This window comes from Hyla sarda, chromosome 2 (genome assembly GCF_029499605.1).
Source record: "Hyla sarda isolate aHylSar1 chromosome 2, aHylSar1.hap1, whole genome shotgun sequence".
Taxonomy (NCBI): Eukaryota; Metazoa; Chordata; class Amphibia; order Anura; family Hylidae; genus Hyla; species Hyla sarda.
The window spans coordinates 53,092,142-53,111,637 of NC_079190.1; the positions used below are offsets into that span (position 1 = coordinate 53,092,142).

A 19,496-nucleotide genomic window follows, 5' to 3' on the forward strand; every position below is an offset into this window, starting at 1 on the left:
ATCGATTCTCGCGATAATCGCGATTTTTCATTTGCCGATACAGAATCGATTCAAAATATTTTTGAATCGATTCTTTTAGGGATGTGAAATTTTTATCTGCGGACGCCCGTATCTTACCTGCCAACGAGCCCGCGGAGCTCCGGTACAGGTGTTCGGTCCCCGGGCTGTATTCTTCTTACTTCCTGTTAGTCCGGCACGTCACATGGAGCTTCAGCCTATCACTGGCCGCAGCGATGTCCCGCCTCCGCTGGTGATAGGCTGAAGCTCCATGTGACGTGCCGGACTAACAGGAAGTAAGAAGAATACAGCCCGGGGACCGAACACCTGTACCGGAGTGTACCGGAGCTCCGCGGGCTCGTTGGCAGGTAAGATAAAGTGCGTTTTATTTTATTTTGCAGCCCGGACGGGATAACATGAGAAAAGTGTGCACCGGAGTACTAGATCGCCGCTGTCAAAGCTGACAGCGGCGTCTATTGGGATCTATGAATGCTCCCAGGTGGGCGATATATCGCGATATATCGCGATGTATCGTCACCTAGACGGTATCGCGATATATCGGGATATATCGAATCGCCACACTGGTATCGCGATTCGAATCGAATCGCCAAATTCTTGGCGATTCACACCCCTAGTAACTACAACACCCAGCATGCCCTGATGCAGCCTATAGCTCTGCAGCTGACCCGAACCAAAACTACAACTCCCAGCATGTTGCACTTTATAGTTCTACAGTTTAGGTTATGGTCCAACATGCTGGGAGTTGTAGTTTTGGTTCGGGCGTGTTTGTCTGCATCCGTGGGGCTCTTGGTTGGCGGGTGAGTATGAAGGGGGGGGGCCACTAAAAATAAATAAAATTAGATGGCACAACTGCCCTAATGCCCGACATGACAGTCCGCTCCTATACAAAACATTCATGCATACACATATCATACATACACCAGCCACTGCCCCCCCACATCATACATTACATACACACATACACCTGCCGCTGCCCACCCCACATCATACATCACATACATACACATCACACATCATACATTACATACACATCACACATAGACATCATACACACATACACTCACACCATACATATCCACCAGTGTTTCCCAACCAGGGTGCCTCCAGCTGTTGCAAAACTACAACTCCCAGCATGCCCAGGGCTGGAGGCACCCTGGTTGGGAAACACTGATATACACCATACATATGCACACATCATACATACACCTGCCGCTGCCCCCCCATCATACATTACATACACACATCACACATACACTCACACCCTACATATACAACCACCCTTCCTGTCGCCTGTATTCTCGGCCTCCTCACCTGAGCCGCCATGAGTGGACATCAGAGCTGTAGTCCCGGCCGGTGTGAGGTGAGATTTCCGTCCTCCCCCTCCCCTCCCCCCTGCTCTGTGTTTTCCCTGTGCAAACAAGCAACCGCCCCGTGGTGGATTAGGTCCTGTCTAGACAGAGCAGGGGAGGGGGAGGGATAGAGCTGAGTGCGGGGGATGGAGCTGTGCACGGAGCTGTCTACATCCTCTCTCTCCCCCTGCTGTGTCTTCTGAGCTCCGTCCATCCTCCGGGAGGGGAGATAAGGGGGCTCTGCAGTCAGCTGGAGGCCGCCGCCCCCTCCATACACTCTGAGGCCGGTGTGAGGTACAGACTGCGCCTCACACCGACATTAAAGAAAAATAAGGGGGAAGGAAGTCTGTCTGTCCCTGCCCGATACAGGGCTAAATCTATAAACAATTCACCTGCCCGAAGCCCAAAACTACTTGTCCCGGGCGTCGGGCTATAGGATTTCCACATCCCTGCATACATCCTATTTTAAAAGGGTAACTCCACCCCTAGACATCTTATCCCCTATCCAAAGGATAGGGGATAAGATGTCTGATCGCGGGGGTCCGGCTGCTGGGGAACCCTGCAATATAGCATGCAACACCCACCTGTATCTGCTTCCGGCAGCGCTGGAGGTTCTGGCTCCCGACCACGGGAACGGAAGATTGTGGCGTCACGACTCCGCCACCGTGTTACATCACGCTCCGCCCCCTCAATGCAAGTCTATGGGATGGGGCATGACAGCTGTCACGCCCCCTCCCATAGGCTTGCATTGAGGGGGCGGAGCCGTGACGTCACAATGCTCCGGCCACGTGATCGACCATAATCACGCTCCGGGGACTGATTTTAATGGGGTGCGGTGTGCAAGATCACGGGGGTCCCAAGCGGCGTGACCCCTGCGATCAGGCATCTTATCCCCTATCCTTTGGATAGGGGATAAGATGTCTAAGCGCCGGAGTACCCCTTTAAACGCACTCATGACAGGGACTGCTACGCACACGCCCTGAAAGGAGTGACTAGGTGACTCCTTTCGGCCATAGAATTGAATGGGGTCCGCTGCGCCCGTTAACAGTATACTTCAGCATCCTGTTTTCGGCAGGATGCTGACAGATATGATTAACAAGGGGGGGGCAAAACGTAGTGTGTTCCTACCCCTACGTGTAATAATGTGAAATGACACAGGGAAAAAAAGTATTTAACACAAAGAATGGGGGGGGCAAAAAGAAATGGAAAGCCAAGACAACAGATGAAATCTATCAATAATTAAAAGGCAATCCAACCTCATGTCAGTGTAAATAACTGGTTCAGTCCCAACTGATGGCTACAAAAAGGTCTCATTGCTAAGGTGTCACACAAGACACATCTCATGAAGGGTAAAAGCAAAGAGCTGTCTCAAGGCCTTCACAACCTAATTGTTGCAAAGGGTTTCTTCCTACCATTCTCCCAGCCCCCTGGCAGGGAGCACATGGTAGGTTTCATACTGGTGTGGTTCTCTGTGGCGGCCATTGTTTCTGTGATGCTCTGTCTGTGGGGTGGAGTGGCCCAGAGCCGGGGGCTTGGTCAGGCAGTAGTGGGGCTGCCTGGCCAATGGGTCGCTCCCCCCGTTGGGCATGGGGTCTCGGAGGCAGTGGTCGCCGCCGGGCGCAATGCCAGTGTCAGGTTAGGGACCCACTCTAATGAGGTGGCCTTGACGTGGCGAGTGGGCTTGTACTTTTTGATCAAAATGTATACTAACTACCTGTCAGTTTTTGAAATTATGCTGAGAAGCAAGTAGATCAAATTACAAATGGTGGATGAGCGGATATGTTTCTCTTTTCGTGTTGCTAATGGTTGCAAAACCTAACAATAGTGTTGGTTACAGGAGCATTTCTAAGCTGCTGCATGTTTCAGTGAGCGAGAGAGAGAGAGAAAAATGGGTTAATAAAAACTTCTGTAGTGAATGTAGCGTCTGGCAGTAGAAAACACCAATTGAGCACGATTAACTTAATCTGCAATTTTTCCCGGCTTATCACAAATAAAGTAATAGGATGAAGATTGCTGGAAGGAGATAGAGTGGAATTATTTCCGTAACCGTTCCATCATCCTAACATTTCTACATGAAGGACGTAAAATAATGCGCCCACATTGTAATGGCAGAGAATAAATTCACCTACTTTTTAAAAGTAAGGATTATAGTAAGACATTCTGAGTCACTTATCAAGGAGAAGGCAAAGCACAGATTGTTCTAGATACCCTGTTCATGGGGGTCCACTGTCTATAGACCATTACCACCATCTGCCTGTGCCAAAGGCCTATCCTAACATCAGGGAATGTGATCATGGGGGCAGAAGTGGCTGACAAAGAAAATATTTTATCCAACATCACAAAAAAGTCATAGGGGAAAAAAAAAACAATATATTTAAAGGGTTTTTCATTTTTTAGTTCTACATGTAAGGCTATGTTCACACCACTGATGGAATTGTACATGAATTTATAGCCAATACATTTCAATGAGATGCCGCTGTCCCATTCACACAGCAGAATTTCCACTGCAGGAATCCCATTGAAGTGTATTGCCTATAAATTCATGCAGAATTCCATCAGTTGTGTGAACATAGCCTTTAAGGGTTACTCCGCCCTTAGACATCTTATCCCCTATCCAAAGGAAAGGGAATAAGATGTCTGATAGTGGGGGCCTGCCATTGGGACCCCCATGATCTCTCCTGCGGCAGCTCGGTCATCTGGTGCACGAGGTGTACTTCGTTCCCTGCCTTATGTCTAGCGATGCGGCGTGACGTCACGACCACGCCCTCTCAATGTAAGTCTATGGGAGGGGGCATGGCGGCCATCCCTCCCCCTCCCATAGACTTGCATTGAGGGGGCGTGGCCATGACGTCACAAGCCTCTGGTGCCGCAGCCGGCGTTCTACACAAATGCCGGGTGCTAAAGGGAGATCGCAGGGGGTCCAGTGGCAGGACCCCCGTGGTAAGACATCTTATTCTCTATCTTTTGGATAGGGGATAAGATGTCTAGAGGCAGAGTACCCCTTTAAAGTGGACCTTCAGCAGTTTTGGACTTGCAAAACTGCTGATAGCCCCGTATAGGTGTTTGTGAGAAGTGGAGCCATACCTGTATGAATTTCTGAAGTTCTTTAAGCCCCCAGCAGCCACCTCAAGTGCCCAGGAGGTGGTATCTACTTGTTTGATGCCCAGACCACTCTGTATAGAGAATATTCCTGGTCCCTCCACTCATCTATCACTGACCGCTCCATCATCCAATCAGGAGATCGCTCAAGCAATCAGCCACAGCTGAGAGGAGGAGCCAGGAATATACTTGGTAATACTGAGCTCTCCGGGCATCTAACAAGTAGATCCCGCCTCCTGGGCACTTGTAGTGGCAGCTCTCTAGAACTTAAAGTTTTTCTCGATCAGTAGCTTCACTCCCCTTCCCAACCTATGTATGTAGGGCTGGCAGTATGTTTGCTTTAAACTCTCTTCTATATTCAAATGAGTTAATGTATTTACATCTTAGTATATTAACCACTGAGCTATTAACCCCACCCCAAACTTTCATTTTAGTGTAAATAAGTGTTTTAAATTGTATTCCTTTTCCGTTACAATCATTACTTTATAGAGAATGTATATAGGCGTGGGGCTAGGTGCATGTTTTGGGCTGTTTTTTTTCTTTTTTCTTTTTACCTTTAGGGTATGTTCCCACCTGGCGTATTTTGCTGCGTATTTGCTGCGTAATTGCTGCTGCGTATTTTCTAACCCATTGACTTCAATGGGAAATAAAATACACAGCAGCCAGTACGCAGCAAAATAAGCCAGGTGGGATTGCACCCTTACATGTTTTTTGCTGCGTCTGCGCAGAGATTATCCATTTGGACATTTCGAAGTGTGAACATAGATTAAGGCCCAGCAGCTCCTGCAAATACCCAGTACTGCTGAGCTGTATCCACAGCCCTCATTGAGTTTTGTATACACAGCATTCGTGAACTCAGAAACGGTAAAGGCCTTGTTCACAATATGGAGAATCTGTGTGGAATCACCACAAGGAATTCTGCGCTACCTTTCTATGATCTGAATGGGAATTCTGCTGCTCAGTTCACATGTTAAAAATTCTGTAGTGGAACTTCTAAATCAGCGTTCAATCTTCAAGCTGAATGTCCCGAAGAAGCCCCGTTTGTCAATGGGATGGCACTTATGTCTGTGGAAATTTGCAGCAGAAATAAGCGCCAATTCCAGATCATTTTGAATAGCACCGGTCCACAGAATAATTTGCTGAACAAGCCCTCATAAACTGCACCAGCTTTCTGTCTGGCGAGCCCTGCGGTCACCGATTTCCATGCCACTGCAATAGTCTGCGGGGCCGTTTCAGAACAGCCATGCAGCATTTATTCCAACCATTAAAATCTACGGGCGGGCAGCAAGAGGTTATACAATGGGAATCATCATAAAAGCAGATCACGTGAGACCGACAAGTTTCGAGCAGCTAGGTGCGCTTAATCAAAGTCCACTATGACTAAGAGCACCTATCTGTTCGAAACGCGTCGGTCTGATGTTATGATACCATGTACTTATTTTTATATTACATGGCATTATTGGTGGTATTATTTTAATGAATATTGAATGAAGAAAATTCCCATTTTAACTTGTTAAGAAATGTATCTTTCTTCCCGTGTATCCACTAAGTGACCCCATGCACTCGAGCGTTTCGCAGCACCAGTGTTTGGGAATGACCACTAATAGAGGGGTTAGATCATTTGGATTTGCATGGACGTTATCTTAGGGTAGAATTTATTTATTTTTCGACTGAGAAGAAGCTTGCTACAGGAGAAACCTCCTCCCTGCTTGGAAAAGACCAGGAATTGGTGCTCATTTGTATATATGGAAAAAAAAAAAAATTTTACATGGCATGGCTGTAAAGGGCCTAGTAACCTCTACCCGGAGCTTTGAGTAGTCTACTCTTTGTTCCAACCAAACGTAGAGAAGGTAATCTGCTATATACCTGCCTAGTCCCAAGATATTGACTTTTATACCTACGTTTCTACACAGTGACTTGGTCACAAAGGCAGAAAGATATCCCAGAATACTGAAATGTTAGTATATATAGGAGTGTTACCCAACCCAAGTGCCTCCAGCTGTTGCAAAACTACAACTCCCAGCATGCCCGGACAGCCTTCGGCTGTCCGGGCATGCTGGGAGTTGTAGTTTTGCCACAGCAGGAGGCATATTGGTTGGAAAACATACTGTACAGGGTACACATTTTACTATTTTGACAATGTTTGCATTGCCCCCGATGGGACATTATCAGCTACAGATGTTTCCTGTGGTGATCGGTCCTTACACATCATATTCAGACCTGTAGCTAAAATTGCGGGAAAATGGAACCCCCTATGTGCGACTCTCAAGCGGTTGCAAAACTACAACTCCCATAATGGGGGGAGATTTATCAAAACCTGTGGAGAGGCAAAGTAAAACAGTTGCCCATAGCAACCAATTAGATCGCTTCTTTCATTTTCCACAAGCCTTGTTAAGAATGAAAGAAGCAAGCTGACTGGTTGCTATGGGCAACTGGGCAGCCGTGCCTCTCCACAGGTTTTGATAAATAGTGCCCTGAGGTCCCTCCTCACAGGACAACATATGACGTATACACGGAGCCGCCAATATATTTATGTAGTGAACAAAGCGCGTCCCCTTAGGGCTATGTTACACGGGTGTAAAAAGTACCCAGCCCAATGACGACGCAGCGTCTTGGCAGGGACACACTGGGCACATTATATGTCATGTTTGCAGAGTATATTCACATAGCCGTCTCCATATATTAATCCTATTTCAAACGGCCGAAATATAACTATGACTGTATACATAGCTGAACAAACTGGAAGAAGAGGACGGCGCATGTACGGGCCGTGACCGGCGGAGGAGTCCGTCTGCACTATTTATTTCAGGATCTGCACTGTAGATATATACATTTATAGGCGTAGTGAATTTATTGGCCCTGTTCACAATATGGAGAATCTGTGTGAAATAGCCACAAGGAATTCTGCACTGATCCTACCTTTCTATGATCTGAATGGGAATTCTGCTGCTCAGTTCACATGTTAAAGGGAACCTACCTCTCATCAAATAAACTTTAGATATATTTTAGATTAATGAATGTTGAATAACTTTCCAATAGCATGTTAATGAAAAATATGCTTCTTTCTATTGTATTTTTCCCGATCAGTCCTGTCAGCAAGCATTTCTGACTCATGCTGGAGTCCTAAACACTCAGAGCTGCCAGCCTGCTTTGTTCACAGCCAAACAGGCTGTGAACAAAGCAGGCTGGCAGCTCTGAGTGTTCTCCTTTGTGAACAAAGCAAACTGGCAGCTCGTAGTGTTTAGGACTCCAGCATGAGTCTGAAATACTTGCTGCCAGGACTGGTAGGGAGACCCCTAGTGGTCATTTCTTCAAAGTGGAAAATTAAATAGAAAGAAGCATATTTTTTAATAACATGCAATTGTAAAGTTACTCTGCATACATTAATCTATAATATATCAAAAGTTTTTTTGATGAGAGGTACCCTTTAAAAATTCTGTAGTGGAACTTCTAAATCAGCGTTCAATCTTCAAGCTGAATGTCCCGAAGAAGTCCCGTTTGTCAATGGGACGGCACTTATGTCTGTGGAAATTTGCAGCAGAAATAAGCGCCAATTCCAGATCATTTTGAAGAGCACCGGTCCACAGAATAATTTACTGAACAAGCCCTCATACACTGCACCAGCTTTCTGTCTGGAGAGCCCTGCGGTCACCGATTTCCATGCCACTGCAATAGTCTGCGGGGCCGTTTCAGAACAGCCATGCAGCATTTATTCCGACCATTAAAATCTACGGGCGGGCGGCAAGAGGTTATACAATGGGAATCATCATAAAAGCAGATCACGTGAGACCAACAAGTTTCGAGCAGCTAGGTGCTCTTAATCAAAGTCCACTATGACTAAGAGCACCTAGCTGTTCGAAACGCGTCGGTCTGATGTTATGATAACTTGTTGGTATTATTGGTGTTATTATTTTAATGAATATTGAATGAAGACAAGACAAATTTCTATTTTAACTTGTTAAGAAATATATCTTCTTTCTTCCCGTGAATATAAAAGTAACATAATTCAGAACCATTCATATATATTTAATGTGAGCCTATATCTTAACACAGAACGACAGCTGTTTACCTGATGCATCGTGCACACTTTATTTAGAAAAAAATAAATTACATTCAAAAAGTCTTCAGACCCTTTCATATTTTGTTATGTTGCGACTTGTACAACAGAAAAAAAAAAGTTTTCCCCTTTAATAATCCGCACACTGAATTTTAGAAATTCTTTATAAAAAATAAAATAAAAAATAAAAAAAGCTATAAATTTCACATGGACAAATGTATTAAGGCCAGGTTCACACCGAGAATCTCCGGCCAGAAAAATTCCTAGACGCCAGCATGGATTCCGCCAGAACATAAAGCAGGTTCAAAGTTCTGGCAGAATTTTTAGATCAGAATTTTCTGATGGAAATTCTGCCATGAGAATTCCGCAGTGTGAATAGGTGAACCGAAAACTAATTCACCTGCATTTTACCTTCAGGCAGCAGAATTACCGACAGATATTCACAAGCAGAATTCTGGTTGGAAATTCTGTAATTTGGACCCGGCCTAATACTTTAAAGGGGTACTCTGCTACTCAGCGTTTGGAACAAACTGTTCCGAACGCTGACGCCCCCTCCCATTGACTTGCATTGAGGGGGCGGGGCGTGACATGAGGGGGCGGGGCTATGATGTCACAAACTCCTGGCGCCGGCTCTAGTGTTCGGAACAGTTTGTTCCAAACACTGAGCAGCGAAGTACCCCTTTAACTTCCTCCCATTTCTCTTGATCATCTCTGAGATGTTTTTCCACCTTTTTAGTCACCTGTGGTAAATTCAGATGATTGGACAGGATTTGGAAGGAGACAGCCCTGTCTAGATAAGATCGCACAGCTGACAAGGTATATCAAGGAAAAATAGCCATGAGGTGAAAGAACTGCCTGTAGACCTCAGAGACAGGATTGTGTGGAAGCACAGATCTAAAAGGTGCAAAAAATAAAAAGCCAGCTGCACTGACAATTCCTAATAGCACAATGGCCTCCAGAATTCTTAAATAGAAGTTAGGAACAATCAGCACTTTTCTTAGCTACGGAATCAGGGGAAAAGGGCCTTGGTAAGAGAGGTGACTAAGAACTAGCGATCGACCGATATAGATTTTTTTTAGGGCCGATACAGATAACGATAATCTGTGAACTTTCAGGCTGATAGCTTATAGAGATATTCCGGTATAAGTTATCGGCTACTTCCTCCCTTCCCCCCCAGCCCCGCAGAAGCCGCTGCAGATCAAGGATTTAAAGCGGGCACTTTAAATCAATAAACTGCAGCAGCTTTTGCTGGGCCAGAGACCGCCGCCGCCACCCGCTTCTCTCTCCCTGCCTGTCCTGGGGTCCTCCTGAGTCCAACCACCACCGCCGCCGCTTACCCCCCGCCTATCCTCTGGCCAGACACCGCCGCCGCCCGCTTCTCTCCCCCTGCCTGTGCTGAGTCCAACCACCACCGCTGCCCCATTGCCTCCCCATCCCCGGTTTTATAATTACCTGTTCCCAGGGTCTGCGCTACTTCTGGCTCCGGCGGAGTCCTGAGCTGTCATTGTGCGCACTGACTGTGACATCGCGTTGAGGACGTCACTCGTCATTGCGCAGTGCACAGCAATAGCGCAGGACGCCGCAGAAGCCAGAAGTAGCGCGGACCCCGGGAACAGGTAATTATAAAACCGGGTATGGGGAGGCAATGGAGCAGCGGCGGTCTCTGGCTGGGCGGGATGGGGCATTATCGGCAAGGTAATTGCCGATAACGTCCAAAATCGTGAATATTGGCCAAACCGATAAACGGTCGATCTCCACTAAGAACCCAATGGTCACTCAGGCTGAGCTCCAAAGATCATTATGGACATTTATCAACGGGTTTAGTCAGGTTTTCTTTACTATAATTGTCGCAAAATTGTCGCAACTGCGACTACATGCTTTTTTGTGCGACATTTTGACTGGAAAGCGAGAAAAGCAAGTTTTCCTAAAATTTACTATGTAGTAATAATTTTAAAATGGACTACGGGTAGTCAGGTATTTATTAACTGCGACAGTCGCAACTGCGCAAAAAAAAGTCGCAACAGCGTTAAAAATTGACTAAATTTACTCCAGCTCAAACATGGAGCAGAAAAAGCTACTACCAAAGTAAAAAAAAGGAAAAATTGCTTACGTGAAAGAAAATTATCAACAGGCTGAAACCAGTTGATAAATAAGTCGCACATAAGCAAAAAAAAAAAGTAAGGAAAAAATTACTAAAAAAAGGAATACATAAGCAAACATTGATAAATGTCCCTCCATGTGTGCAGATTCCCGCAGATGCCACCTATCTGGACTTCATAGCAGAGTGGCCAGATAGAAGCCAGTCCTCTAAGGGACGCTGCCTGGAATTTGATATCTATTCTAAGCATTATGTCAGGAGGAAACCAGTCCCTGCTCATCACCGGCCCAATACTATCCCTACAGTAAGCATGGTGGTGGGGCATCTTGCTGTGGGGGTATTTTTCAGTGGCCAGGACAGGGAGACTGGTCAGGGTTGAGGGAAAGCTGAATGAAGAAAAGTACAGAGATATTCTTAAAGGGGTACTGGGGGGGGGGGGGGGGACTTTCAAATCAACTGGTACCAGAAAGATAGATTTGTAAATTACTTATATTTTGAAAGAAATCTTAATTCTTCCAGTACTTATCAGCTGCCGTATGCCCCAGAGGAAGTGGTGTAGTTCTCACCAGTCTGACCACAGTGCTCTCTGCTGACACCTCTGTCCGTGTAAGGAACTGTCCAGAGTAGGAGCCAATCCCCATAGCAAACCTCTCTGAACAGTTCCTGACATGGACAGAGGTGTCAGCAGAGAGCACTGTGGTTAGACTGGTGAGAACTACACCACTTCCTCTGGAGCATACAGCAGCTGATAAGTACTGGAAGCATTAACATTTTTAAATAGAAGCAATTTACAAATCTGTTTAACTTTCTGCCACCAGTTGATTTAAAAACTTGGGTACATGAGTACTTGAATGAAAAACTGGGTGTTCTGAACCTCAGACTGGGCTGAAGCTTCACCTTCCAACAAAGTAATGACCCTAAGAACACAGCAAAGACAAGTCCTGAGTAAAGGGTCTGAATACTTATTGTCCATGTGAGATTTTAGTTTTTCCTTTTAATGGTCTATTCACACACACACAGTATTCTGCGCCGATTTGATGCGCAGATTTTATGTGCAGGATTTTCTGCTACAGATTTCAATGTAAACTAAATGACTTCGCATCAACTCTGCGCAGAATACTGTACGGGTGAATAGACCCTTAGTAAGTTAGCAAATATATGTAAAAAAAAAAAAGAAATAAAAAAAAATGCAGTTTTTAATTTGCCATTATGGGATACTGAGTACCAAATGATGGAAGGAAAACTTGATTTTTTATTTTATTTTGCCAAGTAGGAATGAGAGCCAATGAACACTAATAGCACAAGCTAAAGAAAATAAGAAAAAAAAGCAAAGTAGCCATCCACCGGATATGTATATAGTGTATACGGTACAGCACGCACCAGCTCTCATAAAACAGCCTGGATTCTGGGGAAGGTGTAGCAGGCACATTCTCTCATAAAACAGCTTGTAATCCTTTGTACAGTGCAGGCTACTCAAGATTTCAGAAAACCAGCAGGAATCTGACTGCCTGCCATGTTATGTGCATTCACATCACCATTTTGCCATCCTGTTTTGAATCAGTTTTTTTCTTTGTTAAGGAAAATATATGCTTTAAAAACTGACAAAACTGTATGCAAACTCATGCTCATAATTTAAACTGTATACGGTTTTAAACTGTATGCAGTTTGAATTTTGATGTCCAATTGTATCAGGTTTTACGTATACGTTTTTTAATTGAAAGAAATTAAAAAAATGATTCCAATAAAGATTCCATTGTTTTATTAAAATTCCAAGGGAAGTAACACGTTCTAGTACTTCTCAGAAAGGTTAACATTTCTTCTGAGCATGTCAAGAAAAAACCGTATACAAAAAAAAAAAAAAAAAAAACCTACACCACTGCTGACATATACAGTTTGCATTGACTTCAATGTTAACAAAAAACGGATGTGGGGTATATATGGTTTTTAAACAGGACATAACACCATAGTAGACTACGGTTTGCTGTCCGTGTCCGGGAAAAGAAACCATACAAGCACAAAACTGTACACAACCCAATGCCATCTTGGGGTGTGCAGTTTTGTATGGAAAGTCAATGTATACAGTTTCCAATACGGCAGCATACAGTATTTATATACAAAAAACGTACACGGGAACCGTAGGACAAAATCGTGTCTATTCGGCGCGCGCTAGGTGGCGCAGAGCGCGCGCTAGGTGACGCAGAGCGCGCGCTAGGTGACGCAGAGCGCGCGCTAGGTGACGCAGAGCGCGCGCTAGGTGACGCAGAGCGCGCGCTAGGTGACGCAGAGCGCGCGCTAGGTGACGCAGAGCGCGCGCTAGGTGACGCAGAGCGCGCGCTAGGTGACGCAGAGCGCGCGCTAGGTGACGCAGAGCGCGCGCTAGGTGACGCAGAGCGCGCGCTAGGTGACGCAGAGCGCGCGCTAGGTGACGCAGAGCGCGCGCTAGGTGACGCAGAGCGCGCGCTAGGTGACGCAGAGCGCGCGCTAGGTGACGCAGAGCGCGCGCTAGGTGACGCAGAGCGCGCGCTAGGTGACGCAGAGCGCGCGCTAGGTGACGCAGAGCGCGCGCTAGGTGACGCAGAGCGCGCGCTAGGTAACGCAGAGCGCGCGCTAGGTAACGCAGAGCGCGCGCTAGGTAACGCAGAGCGCGCGCTAGGTAACGCAGAGATATAGATATGAGATTATGATAGATGGAGAAATAAATATGAGATAAATAGATAGATAGATAGATGGGATATAGATATGAGACAGACAGACAGACATGTTGGGTCACTGCAGCAAGGCTCCCATTTACTTCAATTGAGCTGCAGTACCCCGGAGCGGCCACTACACTATGTACAGAACTGTGGTCTGTAAAAACCCATTTAACCCTGGGTATGCTGTGACTTTTTTTGCAGACAGATAGCTACACATGTACACTCTCATAGGATGGAGACAGTAAGCTAGTATTTCTCAACCAAAGGTGTCTCCAGCTGTTGCAAAACCACAACTCCCAGCATGCCGGACAGCCGAAGGCTGTCCGGACATGCTGGGAGTTGTGGTTTTGCAACAGCTGGAGGTACACCAGTTGGGAAACAAAGCACTAAGAACATAAACATATTCTGATCAAAGTGCTAGCGGTTTCTACCGCCATTCCATTCACATTAATAAATTGCTGGATTGGTCCTATTCTCAATAATTATGCTTCCTATCTCGATCCCTGCCCCATCTTTCCAGACACAGCAGGTCTAGAAATTAACTGGTTGCAAATTCTCAGGAGAAAACGGAGACAATTACTTCAAGGGAAAAAAAGCTAAAAAGCACAAGGAGCGCAACTACCAAGACAGATGTGCCCCATCTAATCAGGTGAGAGTCCCGGGAGGCTAGGGCGGAGAGAAGGCAACCACCGGAGTAATGGCGTCTCCTGAGAGCGAGAGAAATAGACTGTGCAGAGCTTATTCTCAGCATTTATCTACACACGCAATAAAACTGCTCGCTGGACCAGGGATATACCAAATAGTTATACGTTACTAATGGCCAAGTCATTTACTACTGTAGTAAAGCACATGCTCACTTTCAAGCATGTTGCGTTTTCTAATCAATGTCCATTTTTATTTTGGTCAATAGGAAAGCCGTCAATAACGGGTCCTTGCCCCAAATGGAGACACTAGCCCTTATTCACTCCCAAAGCTCTATTTAAATAGTGGGGGAAAAAAGTATGTAAAAATCTAATTCAATCTATTATTGTTGTGCGCCAAACATATCCCCAAATTTTATAAAATTTATTACTACAGGTTTTTTTTTCATTTTTTTATCCGAAAGGTGGGTACGGTTCTCCTCTTTACAATCAGAGTCATTTATTAAAAAAGATGTCCAGTGCTAAGAAATGTATCCCGTATTTGCAGGATAGAGGATAAGTGTCTGATCGCGGCACCATCCCCCCCCCCCCCCAGCGATCTCCCGTACGGGGCCCCTCGACCCTGACGACATTTCACACACAGCAGGTCAGCTGGTACAAACACACCACCTCCATTCATCTCTATGGAATAGACGGAGACACGGCGTTGCCGTGTCTCCGCCTCTCCCATAGAGATGAATGGAGGGGTGTGTTTCGACTAGCCGACGTGCTGGGTACGAAACGCGCTCTGGCAGTACAGAGCCCGGGCCCCGTAGAGGAGAACACTGGGGCGTGTTTCGACTAGCCGACGTGCTGGGTACGAAACGCGCTCTGGCAGTACAGAGCCCGGGCCCCGTAGAGGAGAACGCTGGGGCGTGTTTCGACTAGCCGACGTGCTGGGTACGAAACGCGCTCTGGCAGTACAGAGCCCAGGCCCCGTAGAGGAGAACGCTGGGGCGTGTTTCGACTAGCCGACGTGCTGGGTACGAAACGCGCTCTGGCAGTACAGAGCCCGGGCCCCGTAGAGGAGAACGCTGGGGCGTGTTTTGACTAGCCGACGTGCTGGGTATGAAATGCGCTCTGGCAGTACAGAGCCCGGGCCCCGTAGAAGAGAACGCGGGGGGTGGGGTCCCAGCAGTCAGACTCCCCGCGATCAGACATTTATCCCCTATCCTGCAGATAACACTGGAAATCTTCTAAGGGGTACTCCGGTGGAAAACTTTTGATTTTTTTATGAACTGGTGCCAGAAAGTTAAAAAGATTTGTAAATTACTTCCATAAAAAAATCTTTATCCTTCCAGTACTTATTAGCAGCTGTATGCTACAGAGGAAATACTTTACCTTTTGAATTTCTTTTTTTTGTCTTGTCCACAGTGCTCTCTGCTGACCCCTCTGTCTGTGTCAGGAACTGTCCAGAGTAGCAGAGTAGCAGAGTTTGCAATGGGGATTTTCTTCTGCTCTGGACAGTTCCTGATACGGGCATCAGGTGTCAGCAGAGAGCACTGTGGACAAGACAAAAAAGAAATTTAAAAATAAAAGAATTTCCTCTGTAGCATACAGCTGCTAAAAAGTACCGTAAGGATAAAGATTTCTTTTTAATAGAAGTAATTTACAAATCTTTTTAACTTTCTGGCACATGTTGATTTAAAAAAATAAATAAATAAATAAATAAATAAAAGTTTTTCACCGGAGTACCCCTTTAAATTTTTCATCCTGTTTTTGAAGTTTTTTTTCCCCAGTGATCTTTTTTACTAATAAAAGAGAGGTCAAATAAATAAATAAAAAAAACTTCATTTAGGAGCATGTTCAAAAGTTCCCAACATCCTAAAACTACATTCAATAAAATAAGGGAAACCTCAATAGAAATTTGAAATGAAAAACTAAATAAAACGAAAACAAAACAACGAATTAGTGATAGATGAAAGACACGAGGAGTCAACAGGGGAGATGTCCACCTACTGCTGCAGAATATCATACAATGAGTAATAGGGACCTGCGTGAGAATTTCGAGAAATGGCGATGGCCTGACATAGGAAATGACCAATAACTTCTAGCTGTACAGTGAGGGCTGGACCCCCCCCCTAATATTACCATCACAGGATATGAAGGTTACGCCTACATATATGGGTTCGAAAACAAAGTTTTACTTTTTAATATTGTTCCTGCGTGCGAAGTACTTCTGTAATGAAAGGAGATGTGGTCTCCCACACATTGACTCTACAGAGCACTTACCTGCAGATTTACATATATAAAAGCCCCTAAAGGCGGTGTTCTCACATTGCAGGTGAATTGCATAAGGTACCAGATGAGAAAACCCTTTTTTCATTTCCTAATAACATAAACAGCCCCGAAACACTGACTATATCATTAGAATAGTCTTCGTTGGCATGCCGCAGAAAACAGGGTACCGGCATATAGCAGCCAACCCTGTTCACTTCCATGGCCGAACTGAGTCAGGTAGTAACTTCTTTCAGGACGTATTTGCTACTTTAAAGGGGTATTCCAGACAAAAACTTTTTTTTTAATATATATTTATCAACTGGCTCCGGAAAGTTAAACAGATTTGTAAATTACTTCTATTAAAAAATCTTAATCCTTCCAATAGTTATTAGCTTCTGAAGTTGAGTTGTTGTTTTCTGTCTAACTGCTCTCTGATGACTCACGTCCCAGGAGCTGTGCAGCACCTATGGGGATATTTTCCCATCATGCACAGCTCCCGGGACATGACATCATCATTTAGCAGTTAGACAGAAAACTTCAGAAGCTAATAACTATTGGAAGGATTAAGATTTTTAATAGAAGTAATTTACAAATCTGTTTAACTTTCCGGAGCCAGTTGATATATAAAAAAAAGTTTTTGCCTGGAATACCCCTTTAAAAGAGCAACAGCCAGTTTTTAAGTTTGTATAATAGCGGACAAGTCCCAAACTACTCACTAGGAGTGAATGGGGTTCGCTGCTCCCGTTCACAGTATACTGAAAATGGGATGCTGACACATACGATTAGCGGGGACACAGTGTACACAGAGCAGTTTCGAAGACAGGCATCACACCCCTCCCATAGACATGAATAGAGGGGGCTGGTTGTGACTTCACAAACACAGGAGGCCCAAGCTTCTGTGTTCGGATCGCCGCAGTGACGGCCCAGAGATCACGGGGGTCCCATTGGCCGGACACCTGACAATTGGACATCTTTTTCCCTATCCTTTGATCTTTTCTTTTTAAACTGTAATTTTTGAGAAATTTAGTGTTATAAAACAAAAAAACAAAAGTCACTTAAAACATGTAGCAGAAGGGCCAAAGACCAAAAAACCATCAAAATGCAAGATAGAATCCAACAGTAATAACAGTGTTACATTGTCAAACTAGTAAGGCACATAAAACGGGGACACTGTCCCCACACCGAAATTTGTGTCTCTAGAGAAACAAGGTTCATCCGCTAGGATGGAGCAAACTAGAAAGAACTAGTAGTCAGTAAAATTAAAAACATAAAAGGCCCTAGGGCAACACAAAAGGGAAGACAATCCCACACAGAAACCAACAAGACAAATAAGAGAAGAAAAGAGAAGAAGAGACAAAAAGAAGAAAAACAGCACAAAAAGCAACACAGGTTTACGGGGGGTTGTTGGTCGGAAAAGCGGTCCCACGGTTCCCACACAGAGATAAATAGGGGTAAAGCATTATTCAAGGATGCTGTGAGGTATTCAAGAGAGCGAATCTCGTGTATAGGGCGAGTATGTCGGACTCAGAGGGAGGAAGAGTACTCTTACAAGACTTCGCACTGAGGGTCTTAGCAGTGAGGACAACGTGCATGAAGAGTCTAAACGGACAAAACTCTAGTGGAGAGATCAAACAGGTAATAAGCGGATCCAGGGAGACCGAGACACCCAACATACCGTACGCGTTGCACCATCTGCCAGTAAGACAATATAAGGGGACAGGACCAGAAGATATGAAAAACAGGACCCAAACCCACCCCACAACGCCGCCACTGGGGGGATAGTGGGTACATACAGCATTCTAATAAATACCTTCGTGTAGCTAGTCTGTCCATAACTTAAAGGAGATAGATCATGCATGGACCAGTTTTAAATCGCAGGGGGTCCAACTGCTGGGAACACCCGCCATCTCCAGCACGAGCCCGCTGCTCTAACCGATAACGGGGCTAGCCGAACACCGCATGAAGTGGCAGCTATCTCCGGCTCTCCTACAGAGATATATGGAGGTGGTGTGTCGGCCACTGCTTCATGTGGGAGTCGACATGCCCTGTTTTCGGGGAGAGCAGGGGGCCCAAGCAGGAGGTTGTCGGGGAGGGGGTCAAGCTGTCCATTCAATCGCGATCTAAAGCTTATCCTCTATCGTGTGTGAATTCGTTTTTATGCCTGATACTTCTCCTTAAAGTCAATTCAACTGCAATATTAGAACACAGCCAAAACATTATATCCTCCTACCTAATCTCAGCTCGGACCTACCAAGGGATGGACACCCTCAGATCTCTGAAGGTGCCCTGTGGTATCTGGCCCCAAGATGTTGGCAAGAGAACCTGTAAGTCCAGTAAGTCGTGATTTGTGGCCTCCATAGATCAGACTTGTTTTTCTTGTACATCCCACAGATACTTGACCAGATTAAGATCTGGGGAATTTGGAGGCCAGGTCAACACCATGAACACCATCTTAGTCATGATCCTCAAATCATTCCGTGCAGTGTGGACAAGGCACATAAGGGCCATTGCCATGAAGACGGGGACTTGATCTGTACAAGGTTAAAGGGGTACTCTTGCGGAAAACATTTTTTCCCCCCCAAAATAACTGGTGCCAGAAAGATTTGTAAATTGCTTCCATTTAAAAAATCTAAATCCTTCCAGTACTTAGCTGCTGTATGCTCCACAGGAAGTTGAGTTGTTCTTTTCAGTCTGACCACAGTGCTCTCTGCTGACACCTCTGTCCGTGTCAGGAATTGTCCAGAGTACAAGCAAATCCCCATAGCAAACCTCTCCTGCTCTGGACAGAGGTGTCAGCAGAGAGCACTGTGGTCACACAGAAAAGAACAACTCAACTTCCTTTGGAGCATAAAGCAGCTGATTAGTACTGAAGGTATTAAGATTTTTTTTTTTTTTAAGTAGTCATTTACAAATATATTTAACTTGATAGTTGATATGAAAAAAAAAAAAAAAAAAAAAAACATTTTTCCACTATAGTATCCCTTTAAGTTGGTGATACAGGTCAAAGAAATAGCCACATAAACGCCAGGACACAAGGTTTTCCAATAGAACATCACCCAGAGCATCACATTATCTGCCATCTTTCTTTCTTCTCATAGAACATCCTGGTGCCATCTTTTCCGTACGCAAGTGACGCGCGCACACACACACACGGACACCATATATGATATGTGAGTATTTACCCCGATGGGTACAGTGCAGCGCTGGGCTGATAATTTTGGGGGGGAACCGCCATAAGTTACAAAAATACCGTGATAAACATATTTGGTCAAACAGCCCAGC

The 19,496-nt window shown here is 45.3% G+C and overlaps 1 protein-coding gene across 1 annotated transcript in view; it reads right to left on the reverse strand.

Annotated features, from left to right (window-relative positions):
• The window catches only part of USP12 (ubiquitin specific peptidase 12), a 96,157-nt gene that overhangs the window by 54,772 nt on the left and 21,889 nt on the right, over positions 1-19,496 (reverse strand). The gene's annotated exons all lie outside the window — the stretch shown is intronic.